We start from the raw sequence: 27,830 nt of genomic DNA on the forward strand, positions 1-27,830 counted from the left end.
TTAAAAAAAAATTAAAAAAAAAATAAATAAAATAAAATAAAATTTAAAAACACCTTTTGCCAAACCCAAACATTCATCAATAAAGATCAAAGGTCACAGAGCTGTGATGATTCAGTAGTAAAATATCAAAGTATTTATAAAGTCTTTTTTACAGTTGCTTAAATTAGGTGAAAAGATTTATCGAAAGATCTAGGACCATCTCCAATTACAACAAAATATTTGCCCAAAGAAGTCTCAAGAGAACTTACAACAGATTCATTCTGCAAGAATTTTAACCTCAGCAACAAAGTAGCCATCTTTAAAACCTAAACCCAAACTAGAAACTTGAATCATTTTCTTCATTTAATTTAAAAATACATTTCAAATAATTTCCCATGATAGTGGCTCCATTTTAATAGTTGAAGATGCCAGACTTATAAGGTGTAAAATAATAGGCATATTTCTACTCTAGTAGATTTATTTTTCCTTAACTATCATTCATGTTGCTCACAAAACCAAACAAACCAATCTTGTAAAATTGGGATGGTGTTTATTATACCCTGTTCACAGTAGTGTGGGCCTAGGAGAAAATTGGTGTATGGATCTGGAGAACTAGAAGGAAGAGAATTGACATTTTAACACTGGTTTAACAAAACAAAGCAAAAACCCATAAAGTTACCATATGGAAATGAATCAATTGTTGCTCTAAAGAAATCTTGTTTCCCACTGTGACATTCAGTGTAGATTCTGCAGTAGTTTTATTGTCTTATTCAAGATGTTCAGGAAAGTTGTCTTTCAGCCAGGCTATCAGAAGCTAAGTCCAGGTATGATGAGGGAGCGTGAGGCAGGCTGAGGGGCAAAATACAGGCTGGCATAGCCACTGCCACGAGCACCCCCTCAGGTGGAATATGTGTGATATTCCTCAAACACTCCTGGCTACCCAAGAACAAAGGAAAGGGGTTTAAGTGCTTGCCATGGTAATGTAGAAACAAAGACAAATGAAAAATTAAATTCCCTTACTGCCTACAGCCCACTGATAAGTCCTTGAAACCCAGCAGAGTGACCTCCCTCTAGGAGATCAGCTGCCTCAATGATGACAGTTTGCTAGGGGCAAAAGAGAACCTTAGCTTAACATTATCCCAACCTTGAGGATCCTGTAAGTCTACTTCCTTTATCTCAGCTGCCCCAGGGTATATGCTAGCAATCATACTCTAAGCTTATGCCCCCCCCCCCATATACATCTAAAGGGTTTCATGACTGAGGTTTTATTAAATGGTAAAAAATGGTGTTTCCCTAGCAACAGTTAGCCCCTCAAGGTCCTGGAAACCTTGCTTCCAAAATTCCTTAGAGACTTAACTCTATCCCTGACCCCCTCCCAACCTGAGGTTTATAATGAGTTACCCATCATGACCCCACTGCAGCTCTTCCTGCCCACAGGTCCTGTCCCCCTGCTTTAATAAAATCACTTTTTTGCACCAAAGACATCTTCAAGAATTCTTTCTTGGCCATCAGCTCTTTACCCCATGAACCCCATCACTCCAGAACTTCATCAGGTAAAGGCATTAAATACTTTTAGTTTAGGTTAATTAATTAGTTTTGAGACAGAAGAATGAAACATTTAGTCTCCCCTTAGGTTTACTATTTTAATATCTAAAGAAATAGAATATATGGTAATAGTGAACTTAATTTATTTTTATTGAGCTCCGCCTTTTCTTTTTAATTATTTGCTAATGTTAGTTTTAACATTGTGCAGATCAAGAGAGATCATTGTTTCTAGACTTCCATACTTGATTACCTAAAGACAAAGCTGTTAGCTAGTGGGATCAATGAAAAGTTTTCAGGTCCTTTAAGAATTGAATAAGATTTATTGAAACAGTCCTAGTCAGCTGCAAGAACAATATGAGTTAACAAGAACTGAATAGATAGTTCTCTTTTAAATGGTCCCCAATAAGCCACCCTGACCAAATTGCATGGAACTTTGTTCAGCCTACCCACAACACATAGACTTGTTGACAGCATTGAAGTAAAACAGAAAAATGAATCTATAAGAGCAATAAAGCAGCATTACATTTTGAATTTAATTTAATTTAGATTTAAGTAGGGACTTAAAACTGACCTGAACCATGACCAAAAACTAGACAAAACAATACTAATTTGTAGATCTTCTTTCCCTCACCAAAAGGAAAATAAAAAGCTATCTGAGTAGTGGTTCAAACTGCAACCTACCTAGATTTATATTTTCTTAGATTACTCATTGGAAAAACACCATAAAAACAAGAAAAATCTAAATGATTTGTCAGCCAACCTCAATATGTTATTTAATTGGAAAAAAAAGTATAACTTCCCAGAGAAAAGAGTGGATGCAGTTTGTCCTCTACTTCATGGTAGTGTAATAAATTTAAAAAGTATTTTAATTGCTACCAATATTTAATAATTACTTTAAAAACAGTAAGTGCTTACATATATTGAGTAATTTCAGTTAAGATGAAATGTATTTAAGGGATAGTGGTGTAATTATGAATTGATAAAGTATTATAATTCACTATGTATGTTTCTCATACAGAATCAGAAATAATAAGTGTATATTTAAATATCATTTATGTATATTCTTTTTCTATAAGTGGAATGACATTTATAGATATAGGAACCTTTAATTGACAATGACTGAGACTACATCAAATTAATGATTAGTGACAGTAGAGTAAATATGTAATGTTTTACATTGTGTATGTTGGACTATACCTCTTATTCAGAAAATAGTGGTGTATCTCTTTTAAAGTCAATAACGGTAATCATAAACAAGATAATTCCATCAGCACAAGTCAGTCTTACTCTGCATATATTAATTTAGCACAGTATTGCACTTAATAAATTATCATTAATCATAAATACATTTTCACATGTGCATATTTAAGTTTTTTAATGTTTGCTTCTTGGTTTTTCTGTAGGGCCAAGGTACAAGACACTCATTTCAAATCTAAGAAGCCGCATAATCAGTCTTTTGAAGCCCACTGCAATCAATATCTATGCAAATGGGGTAGTTATGGAATTTACACTGCTTTGTCAATCAATCACTAGTCAAGTCCCCCCCTACACTCAATATACTCATAGATTTTTTTCTTTTTTAAGGAGAAAACTTTTTTTCTTTTTAAAGAAAGAGACTTCCTTTTATTTGTTATATAAACAAGTGCTACAGCTTTTCCTGCCTCTACCTCTTCATACTTACCTGCCAGCACAGTGAGTCAGCCCATGCTGCCAGTCTCTTTCTGTGTGGTGGTGGTCAGGCTCCAGGCTTCCTGAGTGCCACCTGTGGCCTCCTATGGCCCTGTCTTTGAGTCTGAGTTCTTGAAAGAAGGAATGGACCTTTGGGACTCAGCTGGTTGGACCAGCCTCCCTAGACTATTGATCATTTGCTGCTTGTCCACTGGCAGAGAAGTCTTCAGTGGATCACTGAAGGGCTCTTTCTTTCACCTTGATTATGTCAAGTTCTTGCCAAGGACTTGGTGGGGACATAGAAACCTTGCTAACTAAATAAGCAGAAGATGGAAACTGAGAAGGATAGTTAATTAGGTGGAATTTCAAAATTGGGGTTCAAGGTTTATTTGCATTGCATGGAGTAATGGACTGTAAGGAGAAATGTAATAAGGAGAAATCTGAAGTTTTACACTTAAAGAGAAAAAACAAATTACTAAACATATACAAATTAGGGAAAGCCTGGTTAATAGTACTTGCAGTGAAAAACAAAACAAAGTAAAAACTAGATCTTTTTTTGGCTACCTATAACCACGGTATGAATCTTTAGTCTTGAGGACTGCTGAAGAAGCTAATGCATCTTATGTCTTATAAAGACAACAAAGGAAGTTAATAATCCATCTGTTTTCTGTCGGTCAGCTCACATCTGGTGGATGCATTGAGTTCTGTTCCGAAACTTTTAAGAATAAGTCTGAAAAACTTGAACCTTTATAGAAGAGGGTAACTTAGATGATGAGGAAGCTGAAACTGTTAAAAGTTTAAAGTAGGGAGAATGTAGGTAGAATGTGATGTTGTTCTTCAAATACTGAAAACATATCTGCAGATTCAGTATGTGAGTAGGAATTAAGTTCCTAAGTTCTGGGTTATGAGTATACACACACAGGGTTATTCCCTTGTGTAAGTGAAGTCTGGGGATGGATAGTCCAGGGCTAGAGCAACCCTTCCACAAAGTCATTGAGGACAATGACTCTAATATCTTCACCAAATGATTATTTCCATCTTCAGGATCACCTCATGGTAAATCACGGGAACTCCTGCAGTCACATCCCTATTCCAGACAGCAAGAAGATGATGAGTATGGTGTGGGGGAAAGCCACACCTTCTTTCTTTTAAGAAACCTTCTCAGAATTTGCACTGACATTTTTTTGGCAACTTAGTCTTATGGCCACACCTGGCTGCCATGGAGGCAGAGTAAAAGCAGTAGGTAGCAGTAGGAGGCTTAAAAAGGACAAATTTTACTAAATATAGAGAAGAATTTCCTAGTAGTTTTGTGTGCCCCAAATTGAATGGGCTTTTTTAGAGATACCAATGTAACTGTTGTTGAACATTCAAAAACAAACTAGAAAATTGCCTATCAGGGATGTTTTAGGGAGAGACATGATAGGTACAGTTCCTTCTGATACAATGTGCCAGGATTATTTCAATATATGTGTGCACAGGGCCATACTGAGTTTTAGTTTAACTTTTCTTATGAGAGATTTTGATAAAATTAGATTTTTACTTACTACATCTCAATAATAACAAATATTCCTTAAAGTAAATACTACACAAGTCTTGTTTTCATGTTTTTCAGAAGCCAGCATTTTCTTTTAATGGAAAGCACTAGTGAAATAGTATTCTGTGGACACATAATGACCCCACACACTTAGCAATCTTTCTGATGCTTGAAGTTTTATGCCTTATGAATTTTCTTACTGATTTGTTTGCTATAGGAAGTATTGATCAATTGATTAAAGCAGATTTCATTCAATATAGCTATAGGGCAGATACATTTGTATCACAAGATACAAGATATAAGATTTGTAACACATGAAATGTATAGTATCTTTCATTTTGTGGTGGATTTTTATTTTCCTTTGGTATTTGAATTGTGTGAATTTCTTTAGAAAATATTAAGATATTAGTGTGGTAGGTGTTTTGGATTTGTATTCCCAATTGTATAATTAAGAGATCTAACATATTAAAGTTATGAGTTTTGTAATTTTAAACGATACTACCCTGTCTGCACCATAAGTCTGTAGGAGGTAGACTGAAAACACTCTACTAGTATGTCTAGGCCTGTGCTCATTCTCGCTGACACAGATAAGATTGAGAAGTTAGACACAATAGTTATTGGATGCCTACTACGTTAGAAACAGAAGGAGAAAATCTATTGCTTGCCAGATTAGAAAAATGTCATATAAAAAAGAAACTCTGGCTCTAGTATCCTCTTGTGTCCCCATATGTGTGTATCTAATCTCAGCTGGTCCACCTGAGAATCCCCCCTGCACCCCGAGTGCAGACATCCCCTGCACGCGGTCCCATTTCTGTTCCAACAAGATGAAAGAAGCTATCATGAAGTAGAAGAAACTCACTGAACTGCAAGCACAAGTGCGCATTGGTGGGAAGGGAACTGCTCACGCAAAGAAGAAGGTGGCTCCTAGAACAGCTACAGCAGATGATAAAAAAAAAAAAAAATTCAGTTCTCCTTAAAGAAGTTGGGGGTAAAAGATATCTCTGGTATTGAAGAAGTGAATATGTTCACAAACCAAGGAGCAGGGGTCCACTTTAAGAACCCTAAAGTTCAGGCATCCCTGGCAGCGAAAACTTTCACCATTACAGGTCACGCTGAGACAAAGCAGCTGACAGAAATGCTACCCAGTTTCTTGAACCAACTTGGTGCAGACGGTCTGACTAGTTTAAGACTGGCTGAAGCTCTGCCCACCCAGTGTGTGGATGGAAAGGTACCGCTTGCTACCGGAGAGGAGGGCGATGATGACGTTCCAGATCTTGTGGAAAACTTGGATGAAGCTTCAAAGAATGAAGCAAATGAATAGAGGCACCTTCTGAAGAAGATAAAACTTGAAGGAGTTACTGGGAGCTATTTTATATTATGACTGCTTTTTAAAACTATTGTTGATGGATCTGATAAAATCTAGATCTCTAATATTTTTAAGCCCAAGTCTCTTGGACACTGCAGCTCTTTTCAGTTTTTGCTTATACACAATTCATTCTCTGCAGCTAATTAAGCTGAAGAAGCCTGAGAATAAAGTTTGAAACAAGGTTAGTAAAGTTCTCTGCCTAGCAAGAAAGAAAGAAAGAAAGAAAGAAAGAAAGAAAGAAAGAAAGAACGAAAGAAAGAAAGAAAAGAAAAGAAAAAAGAAGAGAAGAGAAGAGAAGAGAAAAAAGAAAAGAAAAGAAAAGAAAAAAGAAAAAAGAAAACAAGAAAGAAACTTTGTTTCCAAGATTCCAAACAGGTAAATCAAATGTTGTTAACAGTACTCTGGTAGACATTGTTAGATTGTGGTCTTTTAGAGACTTAAATGGATTTTCCAGAATATAAACACACTGCCCACACTTGGCCTATCTATACATATTTTCAAGGCATAGTTTTGATTATTTATATCTGTGTCTGTATCTGTACCTATTCATTTTAGTTATAGTGAATAATTTTGGAAAGCATTTTGCTTCAACCTAGCGTTCATATGGTTCAAGGCATAGAAGGACAGGGTTGCGGGGAGCTCTTAGGGAGACGGTCCTCCACAGTGCCTAACTGATGCCCTTTCATGATATGTGTTAGATGGTGTACAGCTCAGCTCTGCTTCAGGAAAGCAACTATTGGATCCCAGCTGTTTGGTCCTCCTGTTTCTTGGCTTCTAGGCCTTATCTCACGCTCAATTTGAAAACTTTTCATTTGAGGGATCCTAATTTGATCCCCAGATGAAATCCTTAACTCATATGATAGGCACTGTGTTGAACTGACTTGCGCCATGCCTTCTAAAGATCATGACTTGTTTTGCAGGGAGAAAGATTAAATTAAAATGGAGGAGTTGATTACTTTTGCCACTTTCCTTGTTTCTTCCCAACTCCTCCCAAAGAAAAAAGGACGGAGCTTTTCCACCACTTGTTTTTTCTAAAAGCTTGCACAAGTAACTAACTCATCAGGCCTCAAGTTCTTTATCTGTAGACAAGGATAATAATATCTGTTATGTAAGGATTATGACAATTAAATTTAGTAAACATCTTCTGAGCTCTTTCTGTATCCTTGGTCTAGTAAATGGTAACATAATTTCTTTGTAAACCTTTTAGCACAGTATCTGGTACATGGAGATCAACAAGTATGATTCCCTTTGCATTCTAAAATGAGGTCCTAATATAACAGGGACCCCATTGAGTCCATAGTCCCAGCCCTGATCCCATGAACCTCTCAGTTTATCTATCACATGCTGTGTTTAGGGGATTGGGATTGAGTCTTACATAAATGTGCCTGCCCCTTTCTTTTTCTTTTTCTACCACATATCTGTGGCTTGTTAATAGGTCCGTTCCTCAGCTTGTCTCTCTTGTCCTGCTTCCCTCCTAAAAGATTCATCTTTCTTTTAGACATCCATACTAAACTACAGTGCATGTATGTATGCCTGGGGTGGACTTCAGTGACTCCCCAATTGCTTCTGCCTACAGGTTTTGGTTTGTTTTGTTTAAAGCTCAATGAGTGTTCATCACAAAGTGATCATACCTATGTATCCAATACCCAGATAAAGAAACAGAACACAGGACCCCCCTCTTGACACTTTCAGTCACTACTTGCTGTCTAATCGTTACACTAATCTGACTTCTACACTAGACTCATTTTGCCTCTTTTGTTTGTTTGTTTGTTTGTTCTTCTAAGGATTTTATTTTTACATAGTCTCTACACCCAACATGGGACCTAAACTTACAACTCTGAGGTCATGAGTCTCATGCTCCACTGACTGAGACAGCCTGGTGCCCTTGTCTCTTTTTTCTTAACATTATATAAATATATCACATAGTGCATATTGTATCTGTCTTATTTTGTTCAACAACATGTTTTTAGATAATACTAAAATATTTTCTATTGGTTTTGGATCTAACTTTGTACATTTACAAAATATCAATATAAAAAATTAAATAAAAGTAACCTGTTTTGCTGTATAATATTCAGGAAACTGATTTAACATTTGATTTTGCAGTCAAACTAAATAGTGATGTAAATTGACCAGTTACTCTACTAGTTTTGGCTGCCATATTGAGATTAGCTAAAGGCAATAGAATAGAGTTACAATTTAAAACTAATAGTTTTTGGGATGCCTGGGTGGCTCAGTTGGTAGAGCATCCAACTCTTTGATCCCAGGGTTATGAGTTCAAGCCCCACATTGGGCTTGGAGCCTACTTAAAAAAAAAACAACAACTGATTTTTTTTTCTTAAACACCATTATTTTCTTAAATTCACTTTTAAGCAAGAGCCTAAGGAAGTATACTTTTAGAGGCCTGCTGGTCTTAAACGGGAGATAGAACTTAAGTTTTATCACTGAAGTTCTATGTGAAATTATAGTGAATCATCATTAATAAAATCTTTTGTTATTATTTTCCATAGGAAAAACATTTAGGATATAAAGTTATATTTGTTTATATGTATTTTTATTTCAAAATATGTAGTATTTATTGATGTAGGTGTTATGAAATAAATGTGACATAACATGAGTTGATTGTTATCAGTTTATACTGCATCCATGGAGTCTAGAAGGGACTGAATTATTATGATGAACACCTTATAATATCAGTGTTTGATGTCACACACTTGCACATAATGACATCAACACAGCTGGAGCCTGATAAATGGCCTTCCTTGACATTTTCTCTGCAGAAAATGTCAGTAATTTCGTTCAGGAATGAAATTTTCTCTACAGAAATGTTCACAAGTTGTTCAGTAGTTTACTGCACTGCTATTGGCTAATAGGGTAAATGGATTACCATAAGGAATGAAAGAAGCGTAACGTTTATTGGATATTACTGTTTCCAGTTTACAACAAACCACATCATGTTTCCTCTGTTCATTCAACATTGAATATATATTATGTTAAATGAAAATGAATCACATATTCTGAATATTTTTCTTCTACACTTCAGAATGCTTTTTAAGATATTGTCTAACTGCCAGCTAATTTACAGCTCTGAAACCTTGTTGTATCATTTCTGAATAGAGCATTCAATAATTTAAAGTGAAATAAATCACCGTATGATGAATTGCTGATAAATCTTTTGGGTTGTAAGGGTTTCTTTGCTATAGCCTTATATGTAATTGTACATTTTAGCAGGGATGCCCTCTGAACATTAGAGGACATATTCATGAGCTGAATTTCCAAAAACAAATCTAATGATTTGACAGCCCTGCTCAAAAGACAGCAGCTCAGCATTTTAGAACTTGCCATGCACTGGATGACAGAGTCACAGTGAGCCTGGGAATATCCTCTGTGCTCTGACCTTCTGCTTCTTCCTCTAGGCCTGGCTGCTGTTGTCCTGAGGCACTAACAGGATGGTACCCACTCACCAACCAGTCTCTTATCTCTGCAATCCCAGTGAGGGTGGGGGTAAATGTTGTGTATTCCAGCACAAGAATGCTGTCAGTAGTACACTGTCATGGCTAAAACCCTTGTTCTTGTTCACATGGAGATTTCTTAAGGGAAAATAATTTCCAAGCTCTGTGGAATAGCTTAAAAATACTATTTTGACATTCTCATAGGTGATTTCAACAAAATTCTTACTGCCTAAATGTTATGAATGGAATAAATATTTTCATAAATTCATTGAAAGTAAGTATAAGCAGATCGAAATATATTGACTATTTTTTTCTATTGGGCTTCTTCTGACTAGACTTTTAATATTGCTGCTTTTAATATTAACTTCATTTCACTTTTATGGATAATCAAGAATGTGCATGAAACCTTAATTTCCAACACAGAAGGATAATTGCTCAGTGATCATTTACTTTCTTTAAAACGTAACTGAATATAAACTAGGATAGAAACTAAGAAAAAGAGCTATTTTTAAACATGGATGGCGTTGAAATGGTGTGTGAGATCAAATGGCATATGAAAAATGCACTCACCTTTTTTTTTTTTTTTCTGCCTTATACCTGTAACTTAAAGTGGACCTAGGATCTAGTTCATTTGTTTAGTCACAGAATCACAAGTAGTATCTTTCTGGTCACTAGTAGTCTAACCCTTACTTGAAAGGTTGGGAAATGGAGCCTACCATGTTAAGTGGCTTGCTTTGTAGCAGAGGTAGCTCCAGCATCGATGCGACTCAATTACATAAATCCACTGCTGTGTCCCTCACCTATGGTTTACTATTATCCTTTGTTCAACGACAAAGGTGAGGTCTCATTTAACATGTTTTAGATTAAAGAGATTTTATAGTAACCTGAAGCACAGGAAACACGAATTTATTAGAAAAGACACTAGCCTTTAGCAGAGATGTCTCTGCTAGTTTCAGGTTAATCTTTCTGGGACACCAGTTCTAAATCATTTTTTAAAACAGTTGACCGCCATAAGCCGTATCATAGCTCTTATGCCACGTATATGCCAAAACAACTGAACTGTGGTATGTGAATAAACATGCCTTGACCCCAACCTGGTTTTTTTACCGCTCTTTCTATGAGCAAGCAGAAGACCATTTAAAGTAAGAAAAGTGGAGGAAAACAGAGAAGTAACAAAGGGCAATTTGAGCAGTATGTGCACTACAGTATCCGTGGGACCCTTCTCCAACTTCATGTGATAGCGTGCAGTATAGAAAAGGTTCTTTCAGCAAGTGTTTAGAAAAGTATGTTCCAAAAGATCTGCATAACATTAGTGTAACCAAGTGTTCCTCTATGTGGCTTCCTGTTTTGGAATTAAATGCCTTCAGGGTACTCAGAATAACTCTGTTTAGAAACACAGGGAGAATTTAACCTTTTATGCTCCTCATCGGTTCTTAAAAACTATATATTAATTACTTTGTTTCTCAATAGTTTCAGCTAAATTTGAAAATTGTTTATACATAAAGTAGGTTGTTTAGTTAAAAAACAAAGGTATGAACAGGAATTCTGGCAGTAATTATTACCACTCAAATCATAAGATCGGTTTGGTCTCTTTTTAAACAATTTTCTTAGACCAACTTTTTGGCAGATAGGGTTATTTCCAAATGAACTCAATTAAAAATTTCAACTGTGGTTATTTGTAGGAGGTATATACTGGGAGCAGATGAGCTGAATCTGTGTTTACTTCTTTGTAGTGTTATTGTTCAACATTCTTAGCTTGCTGCAAAGCCAGCAGAGGGAGCACCAAACAATCTTTTTGTTTAGCTTGAAGCTTTAATGATGTATTTTTAAATTTTTTTCATCATTTTCATTAAAAAAGATATGTACACCTAATCATTTACTGATTATACATTTTCACTATATAATATAGTTTTAATTTTCTACATGCTTCTAATTCTTTGAATTTGAAAGACTTAAAGGAGCCTTATTTGTGCATTTCCATTCTACACACGTTCATTAAATGCATAATAAACTGTATTAGACTCGACAAGCAACGGAGTCAAAGGCGAATATGCCATAGTTTCGGTCCTTCAGGAATTTATAACCTAGTTGAAGAGAGAATTATAAAGATCTTTCTATTTACAAGGTTAAAAATATGGGCCACTTATCTTGATGAAGATCCGTGGAGATATTATTGAGAAGGTGATATCTGAATTGGACCTTGAAGGAGAGGTTTCCTAAAATGGAAATTCTAGACTGGAGGGAACAGTATAAACGCAGGGTGTATTTGGGGAAAGGAAGTTATAGTGTTGTGTCTTGATAGAACATGGGTGATAGAGGGGGTGTACTGGGAGATAAGGTCAGAAAGCTAAGGTGGGGTCAGATAAAGGAGCACTATGAAATCTATATAGAGAGTTTTGGTTTTATTCTTTTGGCAAAGGAGAACAAATTGCAGACCATTAAAAGGAAGCAAATGATGTTTTAATAAAATAATCCTTCATTCAGGGTAAAAGGTTGCCTGGAGAACCGAGATTAAAATGGAACATTTTTGTGCAAGATCAGATGAGATATTATACCAGCTTAGATAATAATAATGCTTTTCATGTGTTTGTATAGATATCATACATGTTTGTGTGTGTGCACATGTGTTTCTATAGCCATCTATGTATATATGTGTGTGTGTATTCACACACATATAGTATATACAATACTACTGTTCCTAAGGTTGGAGATAACTTGATACTTCAGAGTTATCCTGTGATTTAAAGATTTGTACTAAAAATATGTTAGTCAGTGTATTCAAGGTCTCAAAGCAAATTCAGGGCAAAGCTTGTACTCAAACGCTATGTCTTTTGAGTCCAGACCTGGTAGTGTTTTCATCATAGGGTGCTGCTTTTGTTAGATGATGTCAGTGTGGGCAGGAAGGATGGAATGTGTGTGAGAGACATTATGGAGGTATAAAAGGAGTGGACACAAGACAAGGACGGGTTGAAAACGCCGCCAGGTTCTCATTCTCTGTGACCAGGAAGCTGAATGTGTTGCCACTGCCCCCATTTGAGACTTAAGGGGAGACGCTGGTTGGCAATGGGATGAGAGATAGACAGGGGGAGGGGCGGGTGGGTGAAAGGTAATTCAACCTCAGCGTGTCAAATTCAGGATGCTGGACAGCATCTTTGTCAAGATGTCTAGCACAAACTTCCCATTTTAGTTTTGGAGCTCAGAAGAGGAGCCAGACCTAGAGTTTGAGAGTGGATGCGATAATTCAGGGAAACTAGACTGAGAAGAGGAGTGAAGTGAGAGCCACCCTTGGGGGACGCCTCTGTGTAGGCGGGCAAGGAGAGAAAGAAGTGTGGGCAGAAGCCTGCAGAGACACTGACAGAGATCAGAGCAGTCAGGAGAATGCCCCATTCGTCACTTAACAATGTTTGTGTGGCTGCTGTGTGCAAGGCACTGTCCAGAATGTAAAGGAGGGTGTCTTTGCAGAGTCCACTGTTGCAGAGGACGGTTGAAGATGGGACTGAGCAGAGGTCACTGGGTTTGTTTACTCAGGCGATCAGGCTTCCTAAATATGCACAGAGCTTTAGTAGTGTCCTAAAATACAAAGGATTAAAAAAACTTTTTTTTTAATTTGAGGCTAGGGAGGGGCCTAGAGAGAGAGAGAGAGAGAGAGAGAGAGAGAGAGAGAGAGAGAGAATCCCAAGCAGGCTCCATGTTCAGTGCTGAGCCCCATGCAGGGCTTGATCCCATGACCCTGGCTGGGATCATGACCTGAGCCCAAATCAAGAGTCCGAGGCTTAACTGACTGAGCCACCTAGGCACCCCATAAAGTGGACTTCTACCTCACAACTCTGTATATAAGAAGTTAAAAAATCTGAGAGGTTCTTGGCTCAAATGTATGAACTATAATCTTGATATCCAGGTTTGTTGTTTGTGTATCAAACACAATTTTGTAGCTTCCAGAAGATAGTAATACCCTTGTAATCTTGATTATTTATCTTTATTTTATGTCTACTTTTAGTTTGATTTTTTATAACAGAGAAAAAAATCACTGTTATCCTTGTATAATGATGTAAGTTCAGTATAAAAAATTAAAATACAAAGAAGAAATTCAAAAATCACCCCTCAGATACCCACCATAATACATTAGATAGCGAGAAATACAGTTTCCTCCCTCTCTGCTTCCTCGTCCTTCCCTCTTTCTTTCCTTTCCATTGATCTGTTGAATTCAAGTTTCATGTTGGGTATAGGCATTATTTAAAACTAAAATCTTAAAAAAAAAAAAAGGGTAACCCATTGATCTGTTGATCATACTATGTCTGTTACTGTAAATAAAAAGGATTCAATGTATTTTCACTTTAATTTATAAAAAGGAAAGGATACTAAAAGTACTTAAACAATTGTTGAACTTCCAAATATGTACTTCACTGTAAGAGGTAGTATATATTTTGGAATATCTGTAAAGAGATTATGGATACATGAGGTTAGAGCCATGATTTTAAGATGCAAATTTCTGTTTAGACTTTATATGTGATCTGTTTTGAAAGATGTGCATATATACTCTACCTTCCTGTCCTCTCCCTGTTTTTGGTTGTTACACATTATTTTTACTTATTTGAGCTTTATAACATTTACATTCTGTTTTGTAATTAAGGTTTATAGTTGTTTAATTCTAGTTCTGTATTTAACTGGAATATAATTAACTAGAATTCAGTACTCACTATGATTTTTTTTCCTTGATGTTTTAACCCTTGAATTTTACATTTGATTTATATTTTAGTTTCTGTTATTAGAATTATTAAAAAAATTTTTAATAAAAAAATTTTTTTAGTCCAGACTTTAGCCTCTACTGCCAAGCTGTAATCATCAAGACAGTATGGTATTGGCACAAAACCAGACACATAGACCAATGGAATAGAATAGAGAACCCACAATCAGACCCACAAATGTATGATCTACTAATCTTTGAGAAAGCAGGAAAGAGTATCCAATGGAATAAAGACAGTCTCTAGCAAATGATGCTGGGAGAACTGGACAGCAACATGGAGAAGAATGAAACTAGACCACTTTCTTACACCATACACAAAAATAAACTCAAAATGGATGAAAGACCTAAATGTGAGACAGGAAACCATTAAAACCCTAGAGGAGAAAACAGGCCACAACCTCTTTGACCTTAGCCACAGCAACTTCTTACTTGACTCATCTCTGAAGGCAAGGGAAATAAAAGCAAAAATGAACTATTGAGACCTCATCCAGATAAAAAGCTTCTGCACTGCAAAGGAAACAATCAGCAAAACTAAAAGGCAACTGATGGAATGGGAGAAGATATTTGCAAATGACATATCGGATAAGGGGTTAGTATCCAAAATCTATAAAGAATTTACCAAACTCAACACCCAAAAAGAAAATAATCTAATGAAGAAATGGGCAGAAGACATGAATCGACACTTTTCCAAAGAAGACATCCAGATGGCCAACAGATACATGAAAAGATACTCATGACTCATCATCAGGGGAATACAAATCAAAACCACAGTGAGATACCACACCACACAGGTCAGAATGGCTAAAATTTACAACTCAGGCGACAACAGATGTGGTAAAGATGTGGAGAAATGGACACCCACTTGCACTGTTGGTGGGAATGCAAACTGGTGCAGCCACTCTGGAAAACAGTGTGGAGGTTCCTCAGAAAATTAAAAATAAAAGTACCCTATGACCCAGCAATAGCATTACTAGAAATTTACCCAAGGTTATATAGGAGTGAGTGCTGATTCATAGGAGCACATGTACCCTGATGTTTATAGCAGTGCTATGAACAATAGGCAAATTATGGAAAGAGCCCAAATGTCCACCAACTCATGAATGGATAAAGAGGATGTGGTTTATATATACAATGGAATACTACTTGGCAATGAGAAAGAATAAAATCTTGTCATTTGCAACAACTTGGATGGAAATGGAGGGTATTATGCTAAGAGAAATAAGTCAGAGAAAGATACCATGTTTTCACTCATGTGTGGAAGTTGAGAAACTTAACAGAAGACGATGTGGGAAAGGAAGGGGGAAAGGAGTTTCAAACAGAGAGGGAGGCAAACCATTTAGAGACTCTTAAATACAGAGAACAAACTGAGGGTTGATGGGGAGGCTGGGAGAGGGGAAAATGGGTGATAGGTATTGAGGAGGGCACTTTTTGGGATGAGCACTGGGTGTTGTATGTAAGTGAGGAATCATGGGAATCTACTCCTGAAGCCAAGAGCACACTGTATACATTGTATGTTAGCTAACTTGACAATAAATTATATTAAAATTGTTTAAATATTTTATTTATTTTTGAAAGAGAGAGAGTGGGGCAGGGGCAGAGAGAGAGGGAGACAGAGAATCTCAAGCAGGCTCCATGCTGTCAGTGCATATCCCGACATGGGGCTCAAACCCATGAACTGTAAGATCATGACCTGAGCCAAAATCAAGACTTGGACGCTCAACCAACTGAGCCACCCCTTTAAGCAGAATTCTTTATGAAGGTCTCAGTGGTGGCTGTTTCATGTTGAGAATGTCTTTTGTTGTATTTATCCTGTGTAGTCATCTTGGTTAGGCAGACTGCTCTTGGGACATAATTTCTTTTCTTCAGAACTCTGCAAACACTGGTCACTTGTCCTCTGTTGTTGAAAGTTGCTGTGGAGAAATCTGATGCTAGCTTAATTGTTCTTGTTTTTGGACATGATTCTCATTGTTTCTTTTCTTCTCTTTTCTCTTTCCCTTAAAAAACATTTTTGTTATCTTCTATTCAGTGTTAATGTTTTAAGCATGTGGAAAATAATTAAATTGAACCCTTTATATCACAGTATGCCTGAGAATAAAGCCCCAGATGGACTGAATAGTTACACAGTTTTTAAATGAACCCATATAACTAGTAGATGAAAACACTGGTGACACTGTAATTTTTCTAAGAATGGCCTCAAGATAGAAACCATGAAGAAATGATCTGTAGATTTTCCTGCATCAAAAAGAGAAAACAAAACAAAAAACAATAGCAAAATATGAATAATGTTAAAGGAAAAATTGTAGCAGGTAAAATATTCACAACAAATAATGGATGATAAATATTTGCTGTATGTGTATGTGTGTTTTGTTCAAGATAAAATCAACATAATAAAAGGTAATTAATAATAAAAGGCATGTAAAGGGTATGTAGAATATTTTATAAGTGGAATAATTGATTCAAGAGAAGAGAAGGCTTCTGATTATTTTCCATAGGCATAAAGTGAACTTTTAACAAATCAGAAAGAAATTTTCCTGTTTGGAACACAAGATTTTTCATGAGTAGTTACATATATTGGGTTAAATAAACTTGAACATCTCTCTTAAGCTGTGAATTCCATGGGTCTAGGATATTTATGTCTTATCCTTACTGTTAGATTGTTTTCTCCTTGGCAAGTCCCAGAAAGATGTCTTACCATCTCTCTGCTCTTCATGGTGCATAGCTCAGAACTTTGCATGTATAGGTCCTGAAGTGAATATTTACTGAATGATAATTGTAATGAGTTTTCTAAAATTGATGATAACCATTATTTTATGAAATATATTTGAGAAGTTTTAGCATCTTTTGTATAAACACTTTAATGATCATAGATTATTATATATATTTTTAAAGTAATTTTTGATAGTCTTATTTGCAGAATTTTGATTAATGCATTTTATTACTTTAATTGAAAGATTCATTCTTTTGCAGTATAAGTATATACCTAAGTCTCATTTTGCAAAATTCAGTCTTTGTTCATTTTACCAGATGATCATTTACAGAATTGTATTTTTAGACCCTGCCTGATTCCTTATGAATTGCAAAGAATTTTGTTTACCATGTACATGGTTTATTGGACACTAATGCTTTAATTATTGAAAAACCTTTAAAATGATTTTCATGTGAAATGAAACTGGCATGACAAAACTGGCATGAAAATGCACATTTGCATATATGGTTAAAGGTTAGTGATGTTCATTTTTGTTATGTTCTTTTATTGATGTAAATTGGGAAACTGAAGGTTTTCTTAAATGAAAGGGCATATTCACAGTGATAGAATGATTTTATAGACTATTTAACAGCAAACTTTCTTTGGAGAACCATATGTATAAGTGGTTAGTGATATTAAAATTGGTACCAGCTTTGGGATATCAAATGTATTTATTTTTAACTTTTATGCAGATCTAGTTATTGAAATGTACATTTCAAGTACATTTCAAATGTCTTTCAAAGTAATTTTGAATGATTTCCATTTGAAAAGTAAGGAGTTAGGTTAGTTAGTTATTAACCCAAATATAGTAATATAGTTTACTTTATTGATCTATGATTTTTAAAATTAGGAGTGAGAAAAGTCACAGACGGGGTTTGTTGACATATTGCAATCCATATGTGTGCTTTTCTGATAAGGAAGGTATAGCATATACCATCCCTCCAGAACATTTAGCACCAGATTTATGATTTTTCTAATTTGGTTTGTAGCTTGCCAAAGAGCATGTGAGTGCATATTTGATCAGAAGCATATTTTGCCTTGAATCAGATGAAGAATACTTAATGAGTCAGTGCCAAGAAGCATTGCAGAGAAGATGCCGACTAGCAGACTAAAAGGGCTTTCAAGTGCCTTAATGTGAAATATAATAGAGATAAAGTAATATTACATAAAAAGTAAAGTTTTTAAGTTTTTCATGCCCCTTCCCTTAATAAAATTCTCCACCATAACTATTGAGAATGATGCTTTACATTTATGTGATGGATTTTGCATTTTTACTGGGGTGAAGACTTACTTCCAAGTGTATTATACTCTCTTAGGGGCTGAGAAAGACACTAGTGGTACCTTAGAGGTGCCAGTAGTTCTGCTCTCTCTAGCAGCTCTCTCTCTTCTAGTGAGTGTTAGAGATTACCAATTAAAATCAAGTTTTTCTTTTTGTGTGTTCAATAGGAAAAAGAAGTATCTCTTTGTTTTTCATTGTATTTCTTGGTTTATCAGTGAAGTTAGAAAATTTTTCTGTTTTTTTAGCCATTTGTATTTTTTGCTTTATAAATTGCTTATTCTTGTTCTTCATCCATTTTGCTATGAAGGTACTCACTTGTGGCTGGTTTGAGATTCTTTATTTGCTAAGGATGTTAGTTAGCACTTTGTTGTGTACGTTACAAATATTTTGCCTGGGTTTTGTATTTTAACTTGGTTTGCAATGTTTTTTTGGCATAGATAATTTAAAATTTATTTTGATGTTTATTTTATTTTTGAGAGAGACAGAGAGACAGAGCGTGGGTGGGGAGGGGCAGAGAAAGAGAGGAAGACACAGAATCCGAAGCAGGCTCCAGGCTCTGAGCTGTCAGCACAGAGCCCGACATGGGGCTCGAACTCATAAACCATGAGATCTTGACCTGGGCTGAAGTCAGACGCTTAACGGATTCAGCCATCCAGGCACCCCTGGCATAGATAATTGAAAAAGTATAGTCAAATGTAGTAATCTTTTTAGTCTAAGATTTCTATCTTTTTTAAGATTTGAAAGGCCTATACTAACCCTACATAATAAGAAATTTTCTTTTGAGACTGTGATGTAGGAGGGAATAATCAAGCAAAGCCTTTATATTCCTTAGTTTAAATAAATTATAAGGGATTACCTTTGTTAGAAATTGTGTTTTTTATTTATAATGCCTAATTTACATATATCCCATGTATATGACAAGCCATTTTACCTCAGCCTGGGGAGGGCTTTTCCCAAATAAAACGTCTTCCAACATTCTGCTTTCCTTGTTTCTACTTTTTCACTGTGGAAGAAGGGGAGAAAGGAGAGGGATACATGTTTCCAACGACACTGTCTTTTCTCCCCCTTGCAGGGCACTTTTACAAACTGAAATTACATTATACACAATTATTAGGTTTCCAGGCTAGTCCACAATAGCAATCAATAATAGTTTTTTTTCCTCCTGTTCATTGTATAAAATTTAAGCCATTAAAAATAAAAATTTAACATTTATTTTTGAGAGACAGAGAATGACAGAGCATGAGTGGGGGAAGGACAGAGAGAGAGAGAGGGACACACAGAATCCGAAGCAGGCTCCAGGCTCTGAGCTATCAGCACAGAGCCTGACGCGGGGCTTGAACCCACAGACTGTGAGATCATGACCTCAGCTGAAGGCGGATGCCCAACCCACTGAGCCACCCAGGTGCCCCTCAACCATTTTTTAAAGTTAATTTTTTTTTATTTTGAGAGAAAGAGAGTGTACAAGCAAGCAGGGGAGGAGGAGGAGGAGGAGGAGGAGGAGGAGGAGGAGGAGAAGGAGAGAGAGAGAGAGAGAGAGAGAGAGAGAGAGAGAGAGAGAAGTCCAAGCAGGCTTTGTGCTGTCAGTGCAGAGCCCCACATGGGGCTCAATCCCATGAACTGCAACATCACGACCTGACTAGTAATCAAGAATCAGACACTTAACTGACTGCACCACCCAGGTGTCCCAACCATATTTTGAGTTAATTGAGATTTTAACAGTAGCCTGGAACCTGAACAAAATAATTTAAAATTCAAAAGAAGTTACAAGTAAACTTTGGAGGCATAGCCCAATTGTAGGTTATTTTGTGGTGGTCAGTCTTTTTGAGAAGCCACATCTAAGGACCCTGGACCAGAAATGGTCTAGTTGGTCTTAAATAACTCTAATGAGCCCTCAATAATTCTGCACATTAGGTTTATATTGAGACTTGTTTTCTAAGTTCTGTGAAGTGAAAGTATCTTTAGATACTAGTGCAGCATAACCCAATCGAATTTCCTGCAGTGATGTAAAATGGATATCATATGACTATTCACTTACTGATGGGGGAAATATTCTGTAGCTTGGTCATTCAGTATGGTAGCTCCTAGCTACATGTGGCTACTGAGCACTTGAAATGTGGCTAGTATGACTGAGAAACTGAATTTTTAATATTACATGATTTTAGTTGATTTAAGTAACCACGGGTAGCTAGTGCTATTATTTTGAACAGCATAGATCTAGAGATTTTTGATGAGTGAAGTTCTCAATTTCATAACAAATCACAGATAAATCTGTGATTCTATACTATTCTATATATTCTATTCTATACTATACTATATATAGTATACTATGCTATATAGTATATATTCTATACTATACTGTATAGTATATACTATACTATAATGTATACTATACTATATACTATATATTCTATTCTATTCTATTCTATTCTATTCTATTCTATTCTATTCTATTCTATTCTATTCTATTCTATACTATTCTATATAGGAATAGAAAGCCTACTAGAGGCTTTCTCCCTTACTGTCTAATAGAAAATGTTATAGAATGTGTAGCTCTTAGTTGGATCCTATTTAGGAAAAACAAACTATAAAAAATTTAAAAGAAAAGTTTTAGACAATCCATGATTTCATTTTTAAATTGACTATGGTTGATACACAATATTGCATTAGTTTTAGGTGTACAACATAGCAATTTGACAAGTTCATACATTGTGCTGTGCCTGCCTCAGTTGTAGCTACCATCTATCACCACATAAGCCTATTACAGTGTCATTGATGTATACCCTATGCTGTACCTTTTATTCCTGTTACTTATTCATTTGGAAAGTGGAAATCTGTATCTCCCTCTCCCCTGCATCCATTTTGCCCACTAACCCCCTCCTCTCTGGTAACCATCAATCTAATTCTGCTTTTTGTTTGTTTGTTCATTTGTTTTATTAGATTCCACATATAGATGAAATTATACAGTATTTGTCTTCTTCAGGCTGACTTATTTCACTTAGCATAATACCCTGTAGGTTCATCCTTGTTATTGTACCTAGCACGATCTCATCCTTTTGTATGGCTGTCTAATATGCCAGTGTGTGTGTGTGTGTGTGTGTGTGCGCGCGCGCACGCGTGCACGTGCGCGCACGCACGTGTGCCTAACATCTTTCTTATCCATTTGTCTATTGATGGACACTTGGGTTATTTCCTTGTCTTGGCTATCATAAATAATGCTGCAATAAACATGGGAGTGCATTTATCTTTTCAAATGTGTGTTTTCATTTTTGGGGGGATAAATACCCAGCAGTGTAATTATTATATCATGTGGTATTTCTATTTTTTAATTTTTTGAGGAACCTCCATACTATTTTCACAGAGGCAGTACCAGTTTACATTCCCACCAATAGTGTACAAGGGCTCCTTTTTCTCCACATCTCACCAACACTTGTTATTTCTTGTCTTTTTTATTTTAGCCATTCTGACAGGTGTAAAGTGGTATCTCATTGTGGTTTTGATTTGCATTTCCCTGATGATTAATGATGTTGAATACCTTTTCATGTGTCTGTTGGCCATCTTTGGAAAAATGTCTGTTCAGGCCCTCTGACCATTTTTTAATTGAATTGTTTGAATTTTTGGTGTTCAATCTAGGAATTTTTTTTTTAATTTTTATTTAAGTTCTAGTTAACAAACAGTGCAATATTGGTTTCAGGAGTAGAATTCAGTGATTCATCACTTACAAACAACACCCATTGCTCATCATAACAAGTGCTTTCCTAATACCCATCATTTATCTAGCCCATCCCCTACCTGCCTCCCTCCATCAATGCTGTTTGTCTTCTGTCTTTAAGAGTCTCTAGGGATTCCTGGGTGGCTCAGTTGGTTTGGCGTCCGACTTTGGCTCAGGTCATGATCTCATGGCTCATGGGTTCGAGCCCTGCATCAGGCTCTGTGCTGACAGTTCAAGCCTCAAGTCTGCTCCGGATTCTGTCTCCATTTCTCTCTGCCCCTCCCACATTTGTGCTTTGTCTCTCCCTCTCTCTCTCTCTCTCTCTCTCTCTCTCTCTCTCCCAAAAATAAATAAACATTAAAAAATATTTAAAAAGTCTTTTATGGTTTGTTTCCCTCTCTCTTTTTTTCTTCCCCCCTCCCAAATGTTTATCTGTTTTGTTTCTTAAATTCTACATATTAGTGAAATCATATGGTATTTATCTTTCTCTGACTGACTTATTTCATTTAGCATAACACACTCTAGCTCCATCCACATCATTGCAATGGCAAGATTTCATTCTTTTGGATCGCTGAGTGATACTCCATTATATAGATATAACACATCTTCTTTATTCATTTATCAGTCAGTGGACACTTTGGCTCTTTCCATAGTTTGGCTATTGTTGATAATGCTGCTATAAACATTGGGGTGCATGTATCCCTTTGAATGTATATTTTTTATCCTTTGGGTAAATACCGAGTAGTGCAATTGCTGGGTTGTAGGGTAGTTCTATTTTTAGTTTCTTGAGGAAGCTCCACACTGTTTTCCAGAGTGGCTGCACCAGTTTGCATTCTCACCAACAGTACAAAAGGATTACCCTTTCTCCACATCCTTGCCAACACCTCTTTTTTATTGTGTTGTTAATTTTAGCCATTCTGACTGGTGTGAGCTGGAATCTCATCGTAGTTTTGATTTGCATTTCTCTGATGATAAGTGATGTTGAACATCTTTTCATGTGTCTATTAGCCATCTGAATGTCTTCTTTGCAAAAATGTCTATTCATGTCTTCTGCTTATTTCTTCACTAGATTATTTGTTTTTTGGAGGGTGTTGAGTTTGGTAAGTTCTTTATAGATTTTGGATACTAACCCTTTATCTGATATGTCATTTACAAATATCTTCTCCCATTCCATAGGCTGCCTTTTAGTTTTTTGTCAATTTAGGAAATTTAAACGTAGCTTGGCATCAGGTGATTTTATGGAATTAGTGTTAACTTTGTTAGATGTGATAATAACAATTGATTTGTGTTATTAATATACAAAAATGAAATTTTCAGATAAACAATGAGACCTAGAGTTTGCTTTAGGGGAAAAAAGTATTGTTGGGGGAGTAGATGAGACAAGATTGGCCAGTGTTCATAGTTCTACAGATGGCTTAAGGACATTTTACTGGTTTTATACTTTTGTATATGATAAAAAGTTTTCATAGTAAGTTGTATTGAATAGGGAGAACTCTTTGTATGTTATATAGTTCAACATTTTGTCCAGGTTCATGTCCTCAGCCATTAAAGGCAGAGTAAGGATTCAAATCTGTCCTTCAGCTCTGAGTTCTATTGATTTTTTATTACATCACACTGCATCATATTTTAGATATATGGTTCTCCATCCCACCTACTCTGTGACCCTTGACAAGTTATCTTGCACATTTCCCTCTTGGGTAGGTAAGGCCAAATTTAGTCATAGAGCTGGTCACATAGATCAGGAGAGGGTAGAGTCTTTCATGGCAAATTGGATCAGGTTGGGATGTTACTGGATCCAGATCTGAAGGCCAAGTACAGACACTAGTTTGGGACGGAAATCAGAGGAGCAGTAGCAGTTGCAGATCCAGGAGAGGAATAAGCAAGGTCAGACTCCCTAAGAGACTTGGAATGGGTACAAGATGGGACCAGGCAAAAGACTGAGAGCATAACATGTACAAAAAGTAAGGGTGCTGACTGATAATTCTTGCTGGTACACGGCTGTGTAGTTTAAAGGCAGGTTTGCTAACTTGGCATATAGCCAGATTGATATTCTTCATTGTAAAATGCCTGTTCCACTCTACCTGATAGTCTCTATTTATTTAATATAAAATAATTGTAATAGTATGGAATCCATCAGGGGTGCCTGGGTGGCTCAGTCGGTTAAGTGTCCAACTTTGGCTTAACCGACTTTGGCTCAGGTCATGATCTCACGGTTCGTGGTTCTGACAGCTCAGAGCCTGCAGCCTGCTTCAGATTCTGTCTCTGGCTCTCTCTTCCCCTCCCTGGCTTGTGCTCTCTCTGTCTCTAAAATAAATAAACATTAAAAAAATTAAAAAAAAATAATATGGAATCTATCTAGAAGGTACTGTTGAGGTCATCTAATCCAACCCATTTATTTCTAAGTATTATCAAATTCATATTGCATTTCTAAAGGGTAGTTGGCATTGAATTATGTGCCATAAAGATTATAAAATTTCAGTTGTGTATGTTTGCAAGAAGATTTTGAGATAAGTAAATAGTAGTTATGATTATTCAAGTGATGCAGATATTTGGTTAAAATTGGTTATTGGTAAAAGTAGAGAAGAATAATTTTATTTGTTTATAAAATAAAATTTGTTTTATGAAATATAACTTATGAATTGTATTTACACTTATGCTTCTAGTCTCAGGGCTAATGGTAAGCAAGGATTTCTCTTACCAGTAAATGAATAGCCACATAGTATACATTTTATATGTGTATTGCAAGTGTTTGTGTTTTATATTTCATGCCAGGAATGTTGAGGGGGAGGGTGGCTTCAACAACTAAGCCATTAATGCTTAGGAATAAACCAGTGAGTGGAATGTGTGTTATATCATTGCCTCACTAGGATATAACTATTTAAAAGCAAAGCAAAACAAAGCATTATTGAACGGCAGCGTATTGACATTGTGATAATTTTCTAACTGTATTTACTTGCACCTTTCTTGAGTTATGTGAACATTTCTTTTTGAGTCTTACTTCTGAATTCTTTAGTTAAAGCCAAGAAAAAGTATTTTTTCTCTCCTCTATCCACACTATTCTCTAATCAAGAGCAACAAGCTTCTAAAGTCAATTTCTAAGTTTAATAGATATTTGTACTTATTAGGTACCATTAAATTAGGACTACTGTACTCATTTATTTGTTCACTAATAACTTCATTATATTTATTCATTAATTTAACAAACTTACTGTGTCTTCCCATTGAGGATGAAAGGATGAATAAAACATAGCCCCTTCCCTCATGTTGCTAATATTTTACCTGAGTTAACAGACCTGTAAGCAAGTAATTGTGATCGAGTGTGCTGATTGTCATAATGGCAGCAAATACAAAGGAATCTGGGAGCCTTGTGGAGAAAAGGATTAGCTAGGGAACAGAATGGGGTTGGGTGACAGATGGTTTTCATGGAGAGGAATCTTGAAGAACAAATTGCCAATAGTGCGGTGCCTGGGGGGTCCAGTCGGTTAAGTGTCCCACTCTTGATTTCGGCTCAGGTCATGATCTTGTGTTTGGTGAGGTTGAGCCCCACAGTCTCGCAGTTGGTGACTGCAGAGCCTATTCTCTCTCTCCCCGTCTCTCTGCCTACCCCCACCCCCCGCCCTGCTCACGTGTGTGTGTGCTCTCTTCTCAAAATAAAAAACATTAAAAAAATAAATTGCCAATACTAATATTGGCAACTGTGTGAATCAGATTTTACAAAATCCATTGATGTCATCTACCTTTGGCTTTGAACTTACTACTTTTGGTTTCATTTTCCCATTGTCTGCCTTAGATACTTTTTCTTCTACAATGTTTGATGTCTGTCCAGTCTGGTTTTATTGTTCATATCCTGGTTGACATCATATTCATTTTAGATAACTGACCTGACTTTGAGCTTTGAGTCTTTTTTTTTAAGGCTATTTATTTATTTTGAGAGAGACTGAGTCAGCATGAGTGGGGGAGGGGTAAAGAGTGAGGGAGAGAGAGAATCCCAAGCAGGCTCCACCCTGTCAGCACAGAGCCCGGTGCAGGGCTCAAAATCATGAAACCATGAGATCATGACCTGAGCTGATGTCAAGAGTCAGGTGCTCAACTGACTGAGCCACCCAGGTGCCCCACTGAGCTGTCTACTCTTAATCTGGCCTGGTACTCTCAAAGTACATGACTTTTGGTAACTATCTCCCTCCTTGACCTCTTGCATCAAGAAAAGGGAATTTTACTCATATGATTTTGCCAGGATTCTAAAGGCAGGAATCCAGTGTCTTCCAGCCGATTTTATTTTTCACAGATCGAATATTTGAAAAAGAAGTTCTGAGAGAATGCAGGTGCGATATGGCTAGAGACCAGGGTATGAGGGATTCAGAAAGATGTAATAAGTTTGGAAAGGCAGATGAAGGCTGGACATTGAGAATCACGAAAACCACGGATCTGGGGCTTTAATCTTCATGCTAAATAGGACCCATAAATGGTTTTCAGGAGGATTGTGACACCATCATAGTTATAATGTGTAAAGATAACAGTGTCATTACTAGAACAGAAAGAGGAGAGGTTGCAGTCAGGGAGACCAGTTAAAGGAAAGAGATGATGAAGCTTGAATTGAGCAAGATAGTAATGGTGGAGAGGAAGGTATAAATCAGATGGATTTCAGGGAGGGAACTAATAAGATCTGGGTACTAATTAGAAATTGATTTTGAAGGAAAGAAAACTATTGAAGAAATATTTGAGTTTTCTGCTTTGGGTGATTGGGCAGGTTATTTTTTTCCTTGTAATTACAAGTATAATTAATGGAAAAAATTAATTATACTTGTAATTATTTAATGGCTGTTTTCTCCATTAGACTAATCTCCATGAGGGCAGGGACTTTGTCTTTCATGCTTATATCTACATTCCCCAGCACCTGGCATAGTGTCTGGTTATAGTAATAGACTCAATTAATAGTTGTTGACCAGCTGACCAGTTTCATGAATTCAGTAAATTTTTATTTTCAAATTTAAATTCTTCTGAATGCCAGACATGCTTGTAGATGAATTTTAACACCTTTAACTAAGACATGAAAGATATGAGGATGAGCAGTTTCAGTGAAAAGATAATGGGTTGTATTTTGGACACACTGAACTGAGATGCCATGGGACATCCAGTTGGAGATGTGCATTTATCTAAACTTCAAAAGAGTGATCTTGGTAGGAGATTCATATCTGGATATAAAAAAACCTGAAGTCATGGAATGTTTGAGATTAATAGAAAGAGTAAGTAAAGTGAAGCATACTAATGTCTGGAGACAGAAATCTGGGGGAAAGAAATATTTAAAATATAAGTAGAGAAAAAAAGAGTTAACTAAAGCAAGTGAGAAGGATGCCCATAGTTTTAGGAGAAAAGTCAGGGGGTAGGGTTGTCATTAAAGGGAAGAGAGGGGAGAGTTTCAAGGAGGCATATGTCTTGGGATGCAGTATTAGTGAAATTTGAATCCCTGGAAGAGTTCTAGGAAGGCCATGGATTCCTAAAGTATTCTATCTTTTGTTCCGCCTTAGAATTCAGGTCTGAACTCTTTAATTGATAATCATATTACTGACTCTAAACTGTGGAGACTTTGAGCTACCTTATGCATATGAAATTCAAATAAAATTCCTTCAATACTGGTATTGTTCAGTTAATAAAGCCTTAAGATTGTCACCTGACTATAAACTGCAAGAAGAGAAGACCAAAATTTGGAAGGAGCTTTCTATTTTAGATGAAATATATGTCCTAAACTAATTTTCTCTTCAAATTTTCATGGATCAGTGCTCCTTTCACTTGAATAAATTTTACTTTTCA

The 27,830-nt window shown here is 36.3% G+C and overlaps 1 protein-coding gene and 1 pseudogene across 6 annotated transcripts in view; both read left to right on the forward strand.

Annotated features, from left to right (window-relative positions):
- The window catches only part of ATG10 (autophagy related 10), a 261,017-nt gene that overhangs the window by 96,498 nt on the left and 136,689 nt on the right, over positions 1–27,830 (forward strand). The window lies entirely within an intron of this gene.
- On the forward strand, positions 3,437–6,324 carry LOC115520074 (annotated as a pseudogene).

Source organism: Lynx canadensis, chromosome A1 (assembly GCF_007474595.2).
Source record: "Lynx canadensis isolate LIC74 chromosome A1, mLynCan4.pri.v2, whole genome shotgun sequence".
In the NCBI taxonomy this organism is placed as follows: Eukaryota; Metazoa; Chordata; class Mammalia; order Carnivora; family Felidae; genus Lynx; species Lynx canadensis.